This window comes from Hyla sarda, chromosome 2, assembly GCF_029499605.1.
Source record: "Hyla sarda isolate aHylSar1 chromosome 2, aHylSar1.hap1, whole genome shotgun sequence".
Classification (NCBI taxonomy): Eukaryota; Metazoa; Chordata; class Amphibia; order Anura; family Hylidae; genus Hyla; species Hyla sarda.
Genome location: NC_079190.1, coordinates 377052978 through 377072831, shown reverse-complemented (window position 1 = coordinate 377072831; position 19854 = coordinate 377052978). Strand labels below are relative to the sequence as shown.

At 43.4% G+C, this 19854-nt stretch overlaps 1 long non-coding RNA gene across 1 annotated transcript in view; it reads right to left on the bottom strand.

Annotated features, from left to right (window-relative positions):
* Positions 1 to 19854, bottom strand: part of LOC130356651 (uncharacterized) — a 134455-nt gene that overhangs the window by 112050 nt on the left and 2551 nt on the right. Inside the window, exon 2 of the long non-coding RNA XR_008888958.1 lies at positions 7742 to 7839. This is a non-coding gene — a long non-coding RNA (uncharacterized LOC130356651). The remainder of the gene's footprint in view (positions 1 to 7741; positions 7840 to 19854) is intronic.

Genomic DNA, 19854 nt, shown 5'->3' with positions numbered 1-19854 from the left:
AAGGGGGGGGGTACTGTTACGCCTAGCGCTCCGGGTCCCCGCTCCTCCCCGGAGCGCGTACGGCGTCTCTCTCTCCGCAGCGCCCCGGTCGGTCCCGCTGACCGGGAGCACTGCACTGTCATGGCCGTCGGGGATGCGATTCGCACAGCGGGACGCGCCCGCTCGCGAATCGCATCCCAGGTCACTTACTCGTTCCCGTCCCCTGCTGTCATGTGCTGGCGCGCGCGGCTCCGCTCTCTAGGGCGCGCGCGCGCCAGCTCCCTGAGACTTAAAGGGCCAGTGCACCAATGATTGGTGCCTGGCCCAATTAGCTTAATTGGCTTCCACCTTGTCCCTGACTATATCTGACCTCCTCCCATGCACTCCCTTGCCGGATCTTGTTGCCTTGTGCCAGTGAAAGCGTTTTGTGTGTCCAAAGCCTGTGTACCAGAACTTCTGCTATCCACCCTGACTACGAACCTTGCCGCCTGCCCCCGACCTTCTGCTACGTCCGACCTTGCTTCTGTCTACTCCCTTGTACCGCGCCTATCTTCAGCAGCCAGAGAGGTTGAGCCGTTGCTAGTGGATACGACCTGGTCACTACCGCCGCAGCAAGACCATCCCGCTTTGCGGCGGGCTCTGGTGAAAACCAGTAGTGACTTAGAACCGGTCCACTAGCACGGTCCACGCCAATCCCTCTCTGGCACAGAGGATCCACCTCCTGCCAGCCGGCATCGTGACAAATGCATTCCTATGGCAATGCATTGAACAGTGCCTGCCATCAGTGTATGCAGTGTTACAGCCCCTAGAGGGGGCTATAACACTTCAGAAAAAAAAAGTTTAAAAAATGTTAATAAATGTGATTTAAACCCTTCCCTAATAAAAATCAGAATCATCCCGGTTTTCCCATTTAAAAAAAGTGTGTAAATAAAAATAAAAACAAACATGTGGTATTGCTGCGTGCGTAGATGTCTGAGCCATGAAAATATATTGTTAATTAAACCGCACGGTCAATGGTGTATGCGCAAAAAAATTCCAAAGTCGGAAATAGCGTTTTTGGTCACTTTTTATACCATAAAAAAAATGAATAAAAAGCAAACAAAAAGTCTGATCAAAACAAAAATGGTACCGATAAAAACTTCAGATCAAGGCGCAAAACATTTGCCCTCATACCCTCAAGGGTATCATTTTAATCGTATGGACCTACAGAAAAAAGATAAGGTGTCATTTTTACTGAAAAATGTAGTGCGTAGAAACGGAAGCCCCCAAAAGTTACAAAATGGCATTTTTTATTCAATTTTGTCGCACAACGATTTTTTTTCCGTTTTTAAGTACAATGACTGATGTCATTAAAAGTAGAATTGGTGGCGCAAAAAAAATAAGCCATCATATGGATTTTTAGGTGCAAAATTGAAAGAGTTATGATTTTTGAAATGTAAGGAGGAAAAAACGAAAGTGCAAAAACTGAAAAACGCTTGGTCCTTAAGGGGTTGAAGGATCATGCTTAAAAACTTATCCCGAATCCGAAGGATAGGGGATAAGTTTTAGACTGTGGAGGGTCTGAGCGCTTCCTGTTCGGAAGCGGGGGCTGCCACGCCAACTCCACATAGTTCTATGGGAGAGCCGAAGATTGCCGAACGAATGATCATTGAATGGGATTATCTGCTTTAGAACACCCCTTCGTATGTTATGGAATCACTAATGCTGCTGGCAAAAGAAAACATTAAATGGTGCCCATTTAAAGCAATATGCCCTAGTTGGGTCCTCCAGAGAGATAGCTGCTCTGTACAGTATTTCTCCACTCTGGCTTTAATAGACCTAAAGGTGCTTAAATAGATTTGTAAATTACTTCTATTAAATAATCTTAACCCTTCCAGTATTTATCAGCTGCTGTATGCTCCACAGGAAGTTCTTTTCTTTTTAAATGTCTTTTCTGTCTGACCACCGTGTCAGGAACTGTCAAGAGCAGGATATGTTTGCTATGGGGATTTGCTCCTACTCTGGACAGTTCCTGAGACAGATGGAGGTGTCAGTAGAGAGTGCTGTGGTCAGACAGAAAAGAAATGTAACTTTCTGGCAGCAGTTGATTTAACCCCTTAACGACGCAGGACGTATATTTACGTCCTGCGCCGGCTCCCGCGATATGAAGCGGGATCGCGCCGCGATCCCGCATCATATCGCGTCGGTCCCGGCGCTAATCAACGGCCGGGACCCGTGGCTAATACCACACATCGCCGATCGCGGCGATGTGTGGTATTAACCCTTTAGAAGCGGCGGTCAAAGCTGACCGCCGCTTCTAAAGTGAAACTGAAAGTATCCCGGCTGCTCAGTCGGGCTGTTCGGGACCGCCGCGGTGAAATCGCGGCGTCCCGAACAGCTGATCGGACACCGGGAGGGCTCTTACCTGCCTCCTCGGTGTCCGATCGGCGAATGACTGCTCCGTGCCTGAGATCCAGGCAGGAGCAGTCAAGCGCCGATAATGCTGATCACAGGCGTGTTAATACACGCCTGTGATCAGGATGAGAGATCAGTGTGTGCAGTGTTATAGTTCCCTATGGGACCTATAACACTGCAAAAAAAAGTTTTAAAAAAGTGTTAATAAAGGTCATTTAACCCCTTCCCTAATAAAAGTTTGAATCACCCCCCTTTTCCCATAAAAAAAATAAAACAGTGTAAAAAAATAAATAAATAAACATATGTGGTATCGCCGCGTGCGTAAATGTCCGAACTATAAAAATATATCATTAATTAAGACGTACGGTCAATGGCGTACGCGCAAAAAAATTCCAAAGTCCAAAAAAGCGTATTTTGGTCACTTTTTATAACATTAAAAAATGAATAAAAAGTGATCAAAAAGTCCGATCAAAACAAAAATCATACCGATAAAAACTTCAGATCACGGCGCAAAAAATGAGTCCTCATACCGCCCGGTACGTGGAAAAATAAAAAAGTTATAGGGGTCAGAAGATGACATTTTTAAACGTATAAATTTTCCTGCATGTAGTTATGATTTTTTCCAGAAGTGCGACAAAATCAAACCTATATAAGTAGGGTATCATTTTAACCATATGGACCTACAGAATAATGATAAGGTGTCATTTTTACCGAAATATGCACTGCGTAGAAACGGAAGCCCCCAAAAGTTACAAAATGGCGTTTTTTTTTCCAATTTTGTCGCACAATGATTTTTTTTTCCGTTTCGCCGTGCATTTTTGGGTAAAATGACTAATGTCACTGCAAAGTAGAATTGGTGACGCAAAAAATAAGCCATAATATGGATTTTTAGGTGGAAAATTGAAAGGGTTATGATTTTTAAAAGGTAAGGAGGAAAAAACGAAAGTGCAAAAACGGAAAAACCCTGAGTCCTTAAGGGGTTAAAAGAAAAAAAAAATCACCGGAGTACTCCTTTAAAGAGGTACTGTGGAGTTGTGGAGTTTTTTTCCAGTCTAACCACAGTGCTCTCTGCTGCCACCTCTGTTCATGTCAGGAACTGTTTGGAGCAGAAGAGGTTTGCTATGGGGATTTGCTCATGCTCTTGACAGCTCGGTCTGAGGTGGCAGCAAGAGGTGAAGTGGCAGCATGGCTGATCTGCTATTACAGTCTGCAATAGGCAGGCTATAGCAGAAGCTGAAAAACAAATTCAATGCAATGCAATAGCAATACATGAAATTGAATGAGCAATAGAATGATTGCTTATAAAAATCTCTCAGCAGACTTATAAAGTGTAAAAAAAAATCTCCATAATAAAAATCACCTGCCTTTTCTCATTTTTCAAATAATAAAATGTAAACAAAAAAGCCCACTAACATATGTGGTATAACCATGTGTGGAAATGTCTGAACTTTTCAAATATAATATTAAAGAAACCACAAAGTGAATGGCTTAATCGTAAAAAAATACCAATTGCCAGAATTATATTATTATTTTTTTTTCACATCACATCCCACAAACAATGAAATAAAAATCAATCAAAAAGTCTGATCAAATGCAAAATGATATTAATAAAACTATAGATTATGGTGCAAATAATTTTGTGGAATGGTGGAATTTTTCACCGTGGAAATTTAGCAGTATACAGCAGGAGCAGAAGAATCCCACTGAAAACAATGGGAGGCAGAATTTCTCAGCTTGGAAATTCCATATGGGGGAATGTAGCCTCAGTAACAATAGAAGGATACCACAGAGTTATGGAGTTTTGCAGATAGAATGTTGTACACTCTTGGATTGCTTTTACAGGTGAAACTCGAAAAATGTGAATATTGTGCAAAAGTTCATTTATTTCAGTAATGCAACTCGTCTGTGGAAGGAAGCATGAAGTGAGCCAAAATCTCCTGGTAGATTGATGCGTTGACCCTGGACTTAAAGGGCAACTGTAGCGGAACACTTTTATATATGCCCGTGCCTAAAAAATAAACAAAATAAACTTATACATACCTTCCTACGAGCCCCCGTTGGTCCGGTACAGGCCTCACGGTCCGGCAGTGCTGACGTCATTCCATTTCCTGGGGATGGGGACGCCGCAGAGCCGTCGGCGTATCACCGGCCGTAGCGGTGTCCCGCCGCGGCCAGTGATAGGCTGAGCCCACTGTCATGTAAGAAGCCGGCCAGAGCTCGGCGGGACTTCGTTACGGCCGGTGATACGCCGACGACTCTGCGGCGTCCCCATCCCCAGGAAGTGGAATGACATCAGCACTGCCGGACCATGAGGCCTGTGCTGGACCAACGGGGGCTCGTAGGAAGGTATGCATGAGTTTACTTTGTTTATTTTTGAGGCACGGGCATATATTAAAGTGTTCCACTACAGTTGTCCTTTAATGAAGCACAGTGGACCAACACAGCACAATTGTGACAAATCACGGCTTGAACTATCTTGCTTTGCCTGTAATGAGTCTCCCTTTTATAATATATATGATATATATAATAGTTTCACCTTTTAAGTTGCAAAACTGAAATAAATTAACTTTTGCTCGATATTCTAATTTTTCGAGTTTCACCTGTATGTAATAGACCAAACACACCCTGTCTGATATTTTAATCACTCAAAAATACACAAGAAACAGCAGTGACAGCAGATATCAAGATAAGTGAGCGTTCACTTAAAAACTATGGTTTACATCTATATATATATATTTATATATATATATTTGTTTAGTGTTTATATTATGCCCCAAGTAATTTATAGATGATATCTATGGTTGTATTTTCTTACATATAGGTTTTAAAAGTAATGTGTCATCAGAAAATTATCCACTAGTTAAATCAAGCTTTTATGTTAAACATAGTTTTTATGTCAAACAGGTTTTTATGTTTATATATGAACATATTAGGTGAGATTAATTTCTAATTTTATTTTAAAAGAAAGTCCTGAAATCTTGAAGTGTTCACTCCGGCCACCGAGCCTTATAAAGTCCTGACACATTTTGAAGCAGAAAAATACTGAAGTGTGTATTACACATGTATTTTAGTTGTGTTTTTGCAAACGTTTCTTGAAGCTAATTTGTAGCATATTTTTGGAGCATGCTTTTTTAGAACGCAAACAAATATGATACACACAGAATACACATAAAAAAGTAAAGGGCACGTCTTTTTACACCTGTATGTGTAAAATAACCCAAAATAATCCAAAATCTAAATAGGAAACACAGACAAAAATACCAAATACACTGCTTGAACATAGCCCTCAGGCAATCTCCACTACTTTAAAACTTATAGTCAACTTATTACAATAAATGTCTGATCATGTGTGTCTGTGTTGGTTTAACCACTGGAACCCCCACAATTTATAGAATGGGGCCTTGTCTACCCTTGTGCATGAAGCATTCTATGCATTCTGTATAAACGTGCTGGAGATACACAAGCAATGTACTCGGGTGTCTCTGGCGCTCCCATAGAGAGAGCATGGAGAACTACACACACAAGGAGAGATGGGCCCTGTTATGGAGATCGGTTGGGGTCCCAGAGGTCAGATACCCCCCTCCTCCTGTATCCTGTGGTAATAAGTATAATAGGGGATATGTATTAAAGGGGTTATCTACCATAAGGTGATTTTAGCACTTACCTGGCAGGCAGTAATGGACATGCTTAGGAAGGATCTGCACTTGTCTTGGGGCTAAATGGTTATGTTGTGAGATTACCATAACACTGTGGCTAGCTTTTTGAGAACTGGTATTTCATGCCTACAGCTGTTGCAGATTGATCTCTCCACCCATTGAAGCAGACAGGCTCCCTGTCAACAGCTGACTAGTGAGTCAGGTCTCGGCCGCATTGCAACCTGGGAAAAATCTGAGACAACAGTCATTTTGTATGCTGGTAAAAATAAATATTGGAGTGAAAATCACAGAAGAATTGTGAGAAAACCATCACACACAGGTACAGACACTATATTATGAACAACACTAACTTTACAGCCCCTGTAGCATAGTCAAATAAAAAAAATCCTGGAATACCCCGTTAAAATAGTGGAGTACCTCTCTAAAGGGAAATTAAAATGCAAAAGCTGAATGACAATGTCTTAATATAGTGAGTTACTGTCTGCAGTCAAGCAACACTAAATCTGGTCATACTTGGTTTCAATTGCTAACACACATAGCCTCCAGGATATGTTTCACTCCATAGAGATTCTGCACAGGTCTGGAGCTTATAGTCTAGTTTAGGAATTTACCTCTGGAACAGGGATGGGGAGAAGTTCTGTTGTGACTACAATGTAAGAGGTGGTAGTGGGATAGACTGGTGGAGGAAGCAGTGCTGTGATTATTTAGTATGGGGTTCCGCATTGGGTGGTAATAGAGCAACAAAGAGCTATATCATTACATGGCTACATGACAAAGCTGCATGAAGGGTGTAAAGCTAGACTCACGCATCTCTATTTGTACAGAAGACCCCGCCTTATACCGTCTTTGCTGGCTTTTGGAGCTGGCTAAGATTTTTATAAATAAATTTTTTTAGGCCTGCTAAAAAGTTTCATAATAATTTTGTCTATTGGAAATTTTTCTAAATTCAGTGTAAACTGTTAGCACAATTTACATTTTCTGCTTAATCTGTAACAAGTTGGGGCTAAAAGAGTGTCACAATTCAGCACCTGTACAATGGCCTTCAGGAATAGTTCAGTATACTTTCCAATATTAGAGCTCAGGAAATACAAACAAACCACCTCTCCACCTCTTCAAGAATTTCCTTCCACTAGTCACGTCAGCATTAAAGCCTTTCTCTATTTGCTGTACATTGCCTCTTCCTAACCTTCTCCTCAGTGCACATTTTATTGTGTTGCCATTGGGTGAAATTTGGTGTTTCATAAGAAGCCATGTAGTAGAGTGTAGCTGACATTTACATATGGTGATATATGTAAATTACATATTTTAGGCATTTATTCAAAGAATACCATTTATTACTAAGCGCGGCTGATGAAAGGAATATTAAGGATGGAATGGCACAGGGGGGTAAATATTACAAATGCCACTTAAAGGTAGGTTCTGCATGTTGATAAACTGCTAAAACTGCTCTGCACAGAGGGCACAGACTAGCCACAGACTAGTAATGAGTTGAAGAAATAATGCTTCATAAAATACATGGAAATTGAGCAGCATTTTGTTTCATTGCTATGTTGCCACATTTTTCTGCAGGTCACAGCCAAAGACAATATCAAGACGAAGAAGAACACATTTTTCCTTGGAAATCACAGTGATTTGTATGGCTAAGACATGTTTTAAAAACAATGTAGACAACCAATAGTAGTGACTTTGCATACAATGTAAAGCATACTTACCACTGGATCACACAATAAACTGACACTTATTCTGCTTTTTGTAGCCTACGTTTCAGCTTTCCTGTGTAGACTGGGACAGTGTAAGCAAAGTCCTCTCACTGTTAATAAAGTGGCAGAAATTGAATTTACTATTGGAAGCCAAGGTGTTGCAGGATAGCAACACAATAAAAAAACTATCTATGCATCTATTGTGCCAATCTCTTGTGTCTGGGGGAGGGCAGTGAAGACAGTAGCAGTTTGTTGATGGTTTTATGGCATTTAACTCTGATTCATTCCAGTTGCCATAATGTGTACAAACCCTCCTGCACTGTGATACTAGTGTTACCCAACCATTGGTTTAAGAGCTATATGTGGTTCTTCAGCCCCCCGCATGTTGCTCTCCAGCTGTTGACATTGGTGTTGGCAAACTCAATAATGTAATAATGGTAGACAGAACGTACTATAAAAAGAGTAGTTTAAAGTTTATTGTATATAAATGTGCACAGTGACTAGTCATCAGACAAAACACCATGTGACAATAGGAGATGGTGGTGCAAACACTACCCTATGGCCCAAGAACTTTAAGATACTTTTCTGCCAACCAAGACTAGGGCCAAATGGTGACTTAAAGGAAATTTGTAAACTAAATGTCCAGGCTCCACCTTCAGCACTAAACCCTGTTTCCAAATCTTTGGTGTATTTTTAATAGCAGCGGCCTTTTTCACTTACTGCTCACGTGCTTAGATTTCTAGAAGTGGGCCGGGTGCTTAGATTTCTAGAATTGGGCCTGGTGCTTAAAGGGGTACTCCAGGGCTAAGACATCTTATCCCCTATCCAAAGGATAGGGGATAAGATGCCTGATCGTGGGAGTCCCGCCACTGGGGACCCCCGTGATCTTCCATGCTGCACCCCGTTAGAATCAGTCCCCAGAGCATGTTCGCTCCGGGTCTGATTACTGGCGATCACGGGGACAGAGCATAGTGACGTCACGGCTCCGCAACCATGTGACATCACACTCCACCCCCTCATTGCAAGCCTATGGGAGGGGGTCTGATAGCTGTCACGCCCCTCCAATAGACTTGCATTGAGGGGGTGGAGCGTGACGTCACACGTGGGGGGGGGGGAGCCGTGACGTCCCTATGCTCCGTCCTCGTGGTTGGAAGCCGCTAAAGGTGGGTGCTGCATGGTAGATCCCGGGGGTCCCCAGCAGCAGGACCCCGGTGATCTGACATCTTATCCTCTATCCTTTGGATAGGGAATAAGATGTCTTTACGCCGGAGTACCCCTTTAAATTCAAGCCCTGACTGTCAATCTACCAGGTACAGGGATGGAAGGATGGACGAGGAGGTCTCCTAACCAGTGGCAATATAAGGGCTTGGGAAATACAGTGCATAGTGAAAGTATTCGGCCCCCTTGAACTTTTAGACCTTTTGCCACATTTAGGCTTCAAACATAAAGATATAAAACTGTAATTTTTTGTGAAGAATCAACAACAAGTGGGACACAATCATGAAGTGGAACTAAATTTATTGGATATTCCAAACTTTGCTAACAAATAAAAAACGGAAAAATTGGGCGTGCAAAATTATTCAGCCCCTTTACTTTCAGTGCAGCAAACTCTCTCCAGAAGTTTAGTGAGGATCTCTGAATGATCCAATGTTGACCTAAATGACTAATGATGATAAATAGACTCCACCTGTGTGTAATCAAGTCTCCGTATAAATGCACCTGTGATAGTCTCAGAGGTCCGTTTAAAGCGCAGAAAGCATCATGAAGAACAAGGAACACACCAGGCAGGTCCGAGATACTGTTGCGGAGAAGTTTAAAGCTGGATTTGGATACAAAAAGATTTACCAAGCTTTAAACATCCCAAGGAGCACTGTGCAAGCGATAATATTGAAATGGAAGGAATATCAGACCACTGCAAATCTACGAAGACCTCGCTATCCCTCTACACTTTCAGCTCATACAAGGAGAAGACTGATCAAAAATGCAGCCAAGAGGCCCACGATCACTCTGGATGAACTGCAGAGATCTACAGCTGAGGTGGGAGACTCTGTCCATAGGACAACAATCAGTCGTATACTGCACAAATCTGGCCTTTATGGAAGAGTGGCAAGAAGAAAGCCATTTCTTAAAGATATCCATAAAAAGTGTTGTTTAAAGTTAGCCACAAGCCACCTGGGAGACACACCAAGCATGTGGAAGAAGGTGCTCTGGTCAGATGAAACCAAAATCAAACTTTTTGGCAACAATGCAAACGTTATGTTTGGCGTAAAAGCAACACAGCTCATCACCCTGAACACACCATCCCCACTGTCAAACATGGTGGTGGCAGCATCATGGTTTGGGCCTGCTTTTCTTCAGCAGGGACAGGGAAGATGGTTAAAATTGATGGGAAGATGGATGGAGCCAAATACAGGACCATTCTGAAAGAAAACCTGATGGAGTATGCAAAAGACCTGAGACTGGGATTTGTCTTCCAACAAGACAATGATCCAAAGCATAAAGCAAAATCTACAATGGAATGGTTCACAAATAAACATATCCAGGTGTTAGAATGGCCAAGTCAAAGTCAAGACCTGAATCCAATCGAGAATCTGTGGAAAGAAATGAAAACTGCTGTTCACAAACGCTAAATATGGTGCTACAAAGTATTAACTTAAGGGGCTGAATAATTTTGCACACCCAATTTTTCAGTTTTTTATTTGTTAAAAAAGTTTGAAATATCCAATAAATTTTGTTCCACTTCATGACTGTGTCCCACTTGTTGTTGATTCTTCACAAAAAATTACAGTTTTATATCTTTATGTTTGAAGCCTGAAATGTGGCAAAAGGTGTAAAAGTTCAAGGGGGCCGAATACTTTCACTATGACCTGTACCTCTTGGTAACCACGAATAAACGTCTTTTTCTACATTCTGGAAGTATACACCTATAGCAGGCATGAATGAGGGGAGAGAAGACATACAATATAAAATAAAAACATGTAGAATAAACCTTTACAGAAATTGAGTCTCTTACAAAGTGTAAAGAAATGTAACTTAGTGCAATTTAAAGGGGGTTAGCCAGATACAAACACTAATATGGTGCTAGGGAAAAAAAGAAAAAAAATGTTTATGTTCCGAGCACCCAGACAAGTGCTCAATGCAGGACCTGCTGGCTTAGCCAATCACTGACCAAGACAGGTCACTACTGTGTCCAGTGATTGGCTGAGCTGGCAGGTCTTGCATCAAGTACTTACGTACTGGCAGGTCTTGCATCAAGTACTTAATAGTCACATACGAACCAAAAATAAAAGAGGAGTATAAGGACACCAGCTGCAGCCTTCATCTGGAAGTATAGAAGCCCATATAAAAGGTCCCATTTGTGTCCTTGCCCTAACAGCAGCTAATAGGTGAATTCCAGCTGACAGATTACCTCTAATTGCTCTTAGCTCTTCGTTGCTTTCTATTGTTTATTCTATGGATAAAATATTTATGAATTTCTTTTAATTGCATTAAATAAAGACATCAGTCCTTGGTAACCCACTAGTTGATCCCAGTAGTCAAGCTGTGGAGAAACTGCTATCTATTGCATCTGTTAGTGGCAAGGTTATGTTCAAGGTCACCACTGTTCTGTTGAGCCTGCAGGTGGGAACACTCCACAGAGACCCAACAATTTTGAGACTTCCATAGAACTTGAAGCACTCATTTGTCATTCTTTGTTAGGCTGGGTTCACATCACGTTTTTGCCATACTGTTTTCAATCCATTTTTCTAAAGAAAACCGTATGGCAAAAAAACGGATGGAACAGTATGGAAAAAAGTAAACCGTATGAGTTTTTAAACAGTATACTGTTTTTAACCCCTTAAGGACTGAGCCCTTTTTCACCTTAAGGACATTTTTTTGCAAATTTGACCACTGTCACTTTAAACATTAATAACTCTGGAATGCTTTTAGTTATCATTCTGATTCCGAGATAGTTTTTTAGTGACATATTCTACTTTAACGTAGTGGTAAAATTTTGTGGTAACTTGCATCCTTTCTTGGTAAAAAATCCCAAAATTTGATGAAAAATTTTAAAATTTTGCATTTTTCTAACTTTGAAGCTCTCTGCTTGTAAGGAAAATGGATATTCCAAATATTTTTTTTTTTATTCAGATATAGAATATGTCTACTTTATATTTGCATCATAAAATTGACGTGTTTTTACTTTTGGAAGACACCAGAGGGCTTCAAAGTTCAGCAGCAATTTTCCAATTTTTCACAAAATTTTGAAACTCGCTTTTTTTCAGGTACCAGTTCAGGTTTGAAGTGGATTTGAAGGGTCTTCATATTAGAAATACCCCATAAATTACCCCATTATAAAAACTGCACCCCCCAAAGTATTCAAAATGACATTCAGTAAGTGTTTTAACCCTTTAGGGGTTTCACAGGAATAGCAGCAAAGTGAAGGAGAAAATTCACAATCTTCATTTTTTACACTCGCATGTTCTTGTAGACCCAATTTTTGAATTTTTGCAAAGGGTAAAAAGGAGAAAATTTTTACTTGTATTTGAAACCCAATTTTTCTCGAGTAAGGACATACCTCATATGTCTATGTTAATTGTTCGGCGGGCGTAGTAGAGGGCTCAGAAGGGAAGGAGCGACAAATGGTTTTTGGGGGGCATGTCACCTTTAGGAAGCCCCTATGGTGCCAGAACAGCAAAAAAAAAACACATGGCATACCATTTTGGAAACTAGACCCCTCGGGGAACATAACAAGAGGTAAAGTAAACCTTAATACCCCACAGGTGATTCACGACTTTTACATATGTAAAAAAAAAAAAAATTTTTTTACCTAAAATGCTTGGTTTCCCAAAAAATTTACATTTTTACAAAGGGTTAAAGCAGAAAATACCCCCCAAAATTTGAAGCCCAATTTCTCCCGATTCAGAAAACACCCCATATGGGGGTGAAAAGTGCTCTGCTGGCGCACTACAGGTCTCAGAAGAGAAGGAGTCATATTTGGATTTTTGAAAACAAATTTTGCTCTGGGGGCATGCCGCATTTAGGAAGCCCCTATGGTGCCAGAACAGCAAAAAAAAAAAAACCACATGGCATACTATTTTGGAAACTAGACCCCTCGGGGAACGTAACAAGGGGTTAAGTGAACCTTAATACCCCACAGGCGTTTTTACCTAAAATGCTTCTTTTACCAAAAATTTAACATTTTTAAAAAGGGTAAAAGCAGAAAATACCCCCCAAAACACAATTTCTCCCGAGTACGGCGATACCCCATATGTGACCCTAAACTGTTGCCTTGAAATACGACAGGGCTCCAAATTGAGAGCGCCATGCGCATTTAAGGCCTGAATTAGGGATTGCATAGGGGTGGACATAGGGGAATTCTACGCCAGTGATTCCCAAACAGCGTGCCTCCAGCTGTTGTAAAACTCCCAGCATGCTAGGACAGTCAGTGGCTGTCTGGTAATACTGGGAGTAGTTGTTTTGCAACAGCTGGAGGCTCCGTTTTGGAAACCGTGGCGTACCAGACGTTTTTCATTTTTATTGGGGAGGGGAGGGGGGCTGTGTGGGGGTATGTGTATATGTAGTGTTTTTTACTTTTTATTTTGTGTTAGTGTAGTGTAGTGTTTTTAGGGTACAGTCGCGGGTTCACAGTAGTTTCTCGCTGGCAGTTTGAGCTGCGGCAGAAAATTTGCCGCAGCTCAAACTTGCAGCCCGATACTTACTGTAAACCTCCGCCCATGTGAGTGTACCCTGTACATTCACATGGGGGGGGGGGGGGGGACATCCAGCTGTTGCAAAACTACAACTCCCAGCATGCGCTGACAGACTGTACATGCTGAGAGTTTTAGCTTTGCAACAGCTGTAGGCACACTGGTCATGTATCACTGAGTTTGTGACCTTACTCAGTGTTTCAAAACCAGTGTGCCTCCAGCTGTTGCAAAACTACAACTCCCAGCATGTACGGTGCATGGTGTAAGGTGACTGCTGGGAGTTGTAGTTTGCAAGAGCTGGAGGTACACCGGTCGTGAAACACTGAGTTAGGTAACAAAAAAAACTGAGTTTCACAACCAGTGTGCTTTCAGCAGTCACCGACAGCCAATGGGCATGCTGGGAGTTGTAGTTATGCAACCAGCAGATGCACCACTACAACTCCCAGCATGCACTTTAGCTGTTTGTGCAAGCTGGGAGTTGTAGTTATACAACAGCTGAAGGTACACTTTTCCATAGAAAAAATGTGCCTCCAGCTGTTGCAAAACCATAAGTCCCAGCATGTCCATAGGGAATGCTGGGAGTTGAGGTGGTCTGCCTCCTGCTGTTGCATAACTACAGCTCCCAGCATGCCCTTTTTGCATGCTGGGAGCTGTTGCTAAGCAACAGCAGGAGGCTGTCACTCACCTCCTGCTGCTGCTCCGTCGCAGGACAGTCCCTCGCCGCGGCAGTCGCTCCTGGGGCCCCGATCCCAACATCCCCAGCCCCCGGGGTCTTCTTCCCGCACCTGCTCACGTCCTCCGGAAGAGGGGCGGAGCGGGTGCGGGAGTAACACCCGCAGCAGGCGCCCTGATTGGTCGGCTGGTAAACCGGACGACGAATCAGGGCGATCGTGAGGTGGCACCAGTGCCACCTCACCCCTGCTGGCTCTGGCTGATCAGCCAGTAATTCCGGGTCACTGGAGACCCGATTGACCCGGAATCGCCGCAGATCGCTGGACTGAATTGTCCAGCGATCTGCGGCCATCGCCGACATGGGGGGGCATAATGACCCCCCTGGGCGATATGCCGGGATGCCTGCTGAATGATTTCAGCAGGCATCCGGCTTTGGTCCCCAACCGGCTAACGGTGGGGACCGGAATTCCCGCGGGCGTATGGATATGCCCTGCGTCCTTAAGGACTCGGAATGCAGGGCGTATCCATACGCCCTGCGTCCTTAAGAGGTTAAAAGTGCATATAGTTCCGTCAGTTTTTATAGAAAAAAAAACATACGTTTTTGAAAATTTTGTCCATTTTTAATGGGAGGGGTCTTGGGTGGGGACTTTAGGATTCAAATGCACATGTGCAAAGTAAAAACGTATACATTTTTCCTGTATGGAACCGTATACATTTGCGTTTCCCATTGACGTCCATGTTAAAAAAAAAAAACGTATGCGGTTGCAGTACAGTTTTTAAACCGGAGTCAAAACCGTGGTTGACCACGATTTTGTCTCTGGTTTAAAAACCGTACTGCAACCGCATACGTTTTTTTTAACATGGACGTCAATGGGAAACGCACATGTATACGGTTCCATACGGGAAAAACGTATACGTTTTTACTTTGCACATGCGCATTTGAATCCTAAAGTTCCCACCCAAGACCCCTCCCATAAAAAATGGACAAAATTTTCAAAAACGTATGGTTTTTTTTTAAATAAAAACTGACAAAACTGTATGCACTTTTAAAAACAGCATACTGTTTAAAAACGCATACGGTTTACTGTTTTCCATACTGTTCCATCCGTTTTTTTGCCATACGGTTTTCTTTAGAAAAACGGATTGAAAACAGTATGGCAAAAACGTAGTGTGAACCCAGCCTCTCTGGCCAGGTAACGTGATGGGGAGAGGACTGATAGACTACTCTCCTCCTTGTGTAAAAAAAAAAAAAAAAATATGTATATATGTATATATATATTTTACTCCCAGGGACTGATGCCATGTCTAGTTATATTATGGGGAACTCAGATAGGAGCTTTGCTTCTTCTCTGATTTCTTCTGTCAAGAAAAAGCATGAAAAGAACAAGTAAACATTTCCAAGGAATTGCATAGTTTTAGACAGATTTTGAGGCCAAAGGGCTTCGACCTCAAAATCACAGGACCCCCGCAATCTATTCTGCAGCACCCCTGTTTCTCAGCTGCACAAAGCGAGAATTGCTCTGTGGTTGATGACAGCCAATACAGGGGATGGAGTATCGTGATGACACGGCTCCGCCCCCTCGTGATGTCATGTCACAAGCATTGACAAAGTGCAGTAGGAAATAAGAAAGGACACGTCTCATAAGGAAAGAGCACAGAGGAGTGCTATCAGACAGGAGAGAGCCCAGAGGAGTACTATAAGACAGGAGAGAACACAGAGGAGTACTATCAGACAGGGGAGAGCACAGAGGAGTGCTATCAGACCGGAGAGAACACAGAGGAGTATTATCAGACAGGAGAGAGCCCAGAGGAGTACTATCAGACAGGAGAGAACACAGAGGAGTATTATCAGACAGGAGAGAGCCCAGAGGAGTACTATCAGACAGGAGAGAGCACAGAGGAGTACTGTCAGACAGGAGAGAACACAGAGGAGTACCATCAGACAGGGGAGAGCACAGAGGAGTACTATCAGACAGGAGAGAGCACAGAGGAGTGCTATCAGACAGGAGAGAGCACAGAGAACTATCAGACAAGAGAGAGCACAGAGGAGTACTATCAGACAGGAAAGAGCACAGAGGAGTACTATCAAACAGGAGAGATCACAGAGGAGTGCTATCAGACAGGAGAGAGCACAGAGGAGTACTATCAGACCGGAGAGAGCACAGAGGAGTACTATCAGACCGGAGAGAGCACAGAGGAGTACTATCAGACAGGAGAGAGCACAGAGGAGTACTATTAGACAGGAAAGAGCACAGAGGAGTACTATTAGACAGGAAAGAGCACAGAGGAGTCCTATCAGACAGGAGAGAACACAGAGGAGTACTATCAGACAGGAGAGAGCACAGAGGAGTACTATCAGACAGGAGAGAGCACAGAGGAGTACTATTAGACAGGAAAGAGCACAGAGGAGTCCTATCAGACAGGAGAGAACACAGAGGAGTACTATCAGACAGGAGAGAGCACAGAGGAGTACTATCAGACAGGAGAGAGCACAGAGGAGTACTATCAGACAGGAGAGAGCACAGAGGAGTACTATTAGACAGGAGAGAGCACAGAGGAGTCCTATCAGACAGGAGAGAACACAGAGGAGTACTATAAGACAGAAGAGAGCACAGAGGATTGCTTGCCCACCCTCCCTTACTGGACTTTGTGCATGCCTGTGCTTCATCTTGGACAAAGCCATGATTTTATAAGCCATGATTTCTATAAAAAGGAAATACATTTTTTTATGAAGTATAATAGAAAGGTTAATGTTTTGCCAAGATGTAAAACATATAAAAAGTTTTTGTATTTGAAAGTGCCCATTAAACCAGGCATTCTTGTCACCTCAGTCTTCCAGTGACTGATAACTCAAAGCATTTCTTTCTGGAGGTAATTGTTTTATTCAAAGGAGTCTAGGTCAATTTCTCTCAAAAGTGGTATAAAGGAAACAGATTGTCCTGTGGTTTCTTCTCCAAACCATTTTTTTTACACTGAAAAAAATATCTGTTTGAGGCTGGGTTCACACTACGATTTGAACTACGGTTTCCGTATACGGCTGGGAGGAGGGGTGGTCGGCCACGTTTTTGCCTGCGGTCGGGAAACCGCATACAGCCGAAAACGCAGCCGACCGGAGGCTGCGGTTCACTCCGGTCGGCTCATAGACATACATTAACTACGGTTCCTGAATACGGCTGAGTGCGGGCGCCGCGATTAAGCCCGCCCACCCCTCCTCCCAGCCATATACGGGAACCGTAGTTCAAATCGTAGTGTGAACCCAGCCTGACTGGTAACTGTAGGCTATCAAACAGACCTTGGAGAAGTGGCAACATTGACCACAAGAACCTACTGTATTTGCAGTCATGTCATTGCCAAAATCCTTGCAAGACTAGTCGGTACCAGTTGCTTTTCCACTTTGACTTCTCCCATTATTTTTGTCCAGTGGATTAGTATGCTAAGGCACGCATCCTGATTTGGTCATTGAACCTTAGTTGTTTTTATTTATCCTACCGAGTCTACATCTGTAACATCCTTCTGATTTCTTTGTTCTATTGAATTGGAAGAAACATTTTTTATGGGGTCATTTTTCAAGCTGCCCAGTCATCCAGATGTGGTTGGATCTCATCTTTTTACATTAACCCCTTAAGGACGCAGGGTTTTCCGTTTTTGCATTTTCATTTTTTCCTCATCACCAAAATCATAATGCTTTCAATTTTGCACCTAAAATGTCATATTATGGCTTATTTTTTTGCGCCACCAATTCTACTTTGCAGTGACATTAGTCATTTTACCAAAATATCCACGGCGAAGCAGAAAAAAAATTCATTGTGCAACCAAATTGAATAAAAAATGCAATTTTTTAACTTTTGGGGGCTTCCGTTTCTATGCAGTGCATTGTTCGGTAAAAATTACATCTTATCTTTATTCTGTAGGTCCATATGGTTAAAATGATACCCTACTTATATAGGTTTGGTTTTGTATTCTAAAAAAAAATCATAACTACAGGCAGGAAAATTTATCTGTTTAAAATTGTCATCTTCTGACCCCTATAACTTTTTTATTTTTCCACGTACGGGCCGGTATGAGGGCCGCCAGGACCGACCCGGTATGACGCAGGTCACGGCATGACCCCACGTTTTATAGCGGGACCGGGGGCAGGGCGTACAAGAACGCGTCCTTAAAAGGTTAAAGACTTTGTGGCTGCCTGCTTGACTTCTGCATATAAACATGGGCCCAGATTTATTAAACTTTGTGAGAGAAAAATGTGGAGTGGTTTTCCCACAGCAGCCAATCACAGCACAGCTTATACTTTACCACTGCTGTGATTGGCTGCTGTGGCAAAATCTCTCTATTTTTTTTCTCTCAAACAACTTGATAAATCTGGGTAAAGGTCTTTCACCAAAGGTCTTTCTCTATCTTGAGAGATCGTTGACTGCTAGACATGCATCTAAGACAGTGCGCGCCAAACATTTCATGTTGGTGTTATATGGTTTGGTGACACACCCCTCGCCGTACCGTACCGCATGTATTACGTTGTGCATCTTTCGACACATGCCGTGATACCAGTATCAGCATTACAAATGTGGCTGCTACCCCCTGTGCAATTTCATCCTCCCCTTGATCAGCCCCTGTGCCATTTCATTACCCCCTTAATCACCTACTGTGCCACTTCATCCCTCACTTTCATCATCCACTGTGCCATTTTATTTATCCCTTTGGCATCTTTACCACCCTTGAGTCCCCCCCCCCCCCCCCTTCTCTCACTTAAGGAAAGGGGATAAGTTTTAGATCGCGGGGGGTCCGACCGCTGGGGCCCCCCGCGATCTCCTGTATGGGTTCCTGACAGCCCACGGGAGGGGGCGTGTTGACCACTGCACGAAGCAGCGGCTGACATGCCCCATCAATACAACTCTATGGCAGAGCAGGAGCGCTGCTTTCGGCAATATCCGGCTCTGCCATAGAGTTGTATTGAGGGGGCGTGTCGGCTGCCGCTTCGTGCCAGCGAGCTGGGGCCCCATACAGGAGATCCCGAGGGCCCCATCGGTCGGACCCCCCCGCGATCTGAAACTTATCCCCTATCCTTAGGATAGGGGGGTAGATTTTTCACCATTGGACTACCCCTTTAACGCCCCCTCTCATTGCTTCCCCCATGTAACTTCTCCTTATGCCACATTATTCCCTTTTGATTCCCCTGAATGATTTCATCCCCCTTGAACCCCCCCGCTGTGCCATTTCAATCACCCTTTGTATCACCCCTTGTGCCACATAATTCCTTCCCTTTTATCAGCCCCTGTGCCACATCATTTACCCCTTGATCCACCTTGAACCATTTCATTCACCCCTGTGCCACATAATTCCCTCCCCGATTCCCCTTATGTGTCACAACATTCCTGCAACTGATTCCACTAACTCTGATTCAAACCCCCCCCCCCATGTGCCATATCATTCCCCCAACTCTGACCCCCCCCCATGTGCCACATCGCCCACCACACCGATTCTCCACCACGCCTATGCCACAACTTTTTTCTTGTACTGTTTCCCCTGTGCTACATCTTTCCCCTCACTCTGATCCCTACCCCTTGTGCCACATCTTTCCTCCCTCCTCCCCTCACTCTGATCCCCACCCCTTGTGCCACATCTTTCCTCCCTCCTCCCCTCACTCTGATCCCCACCCCTTGTGCCACATCTTTCCTCCCTCCTCCCATCACTCTGATCCCTACCCCTTGTGCCACATCTTTCCTCCCTCCTCCCCTCACTCTGATCCCTACCCCTTGTGCCACATCT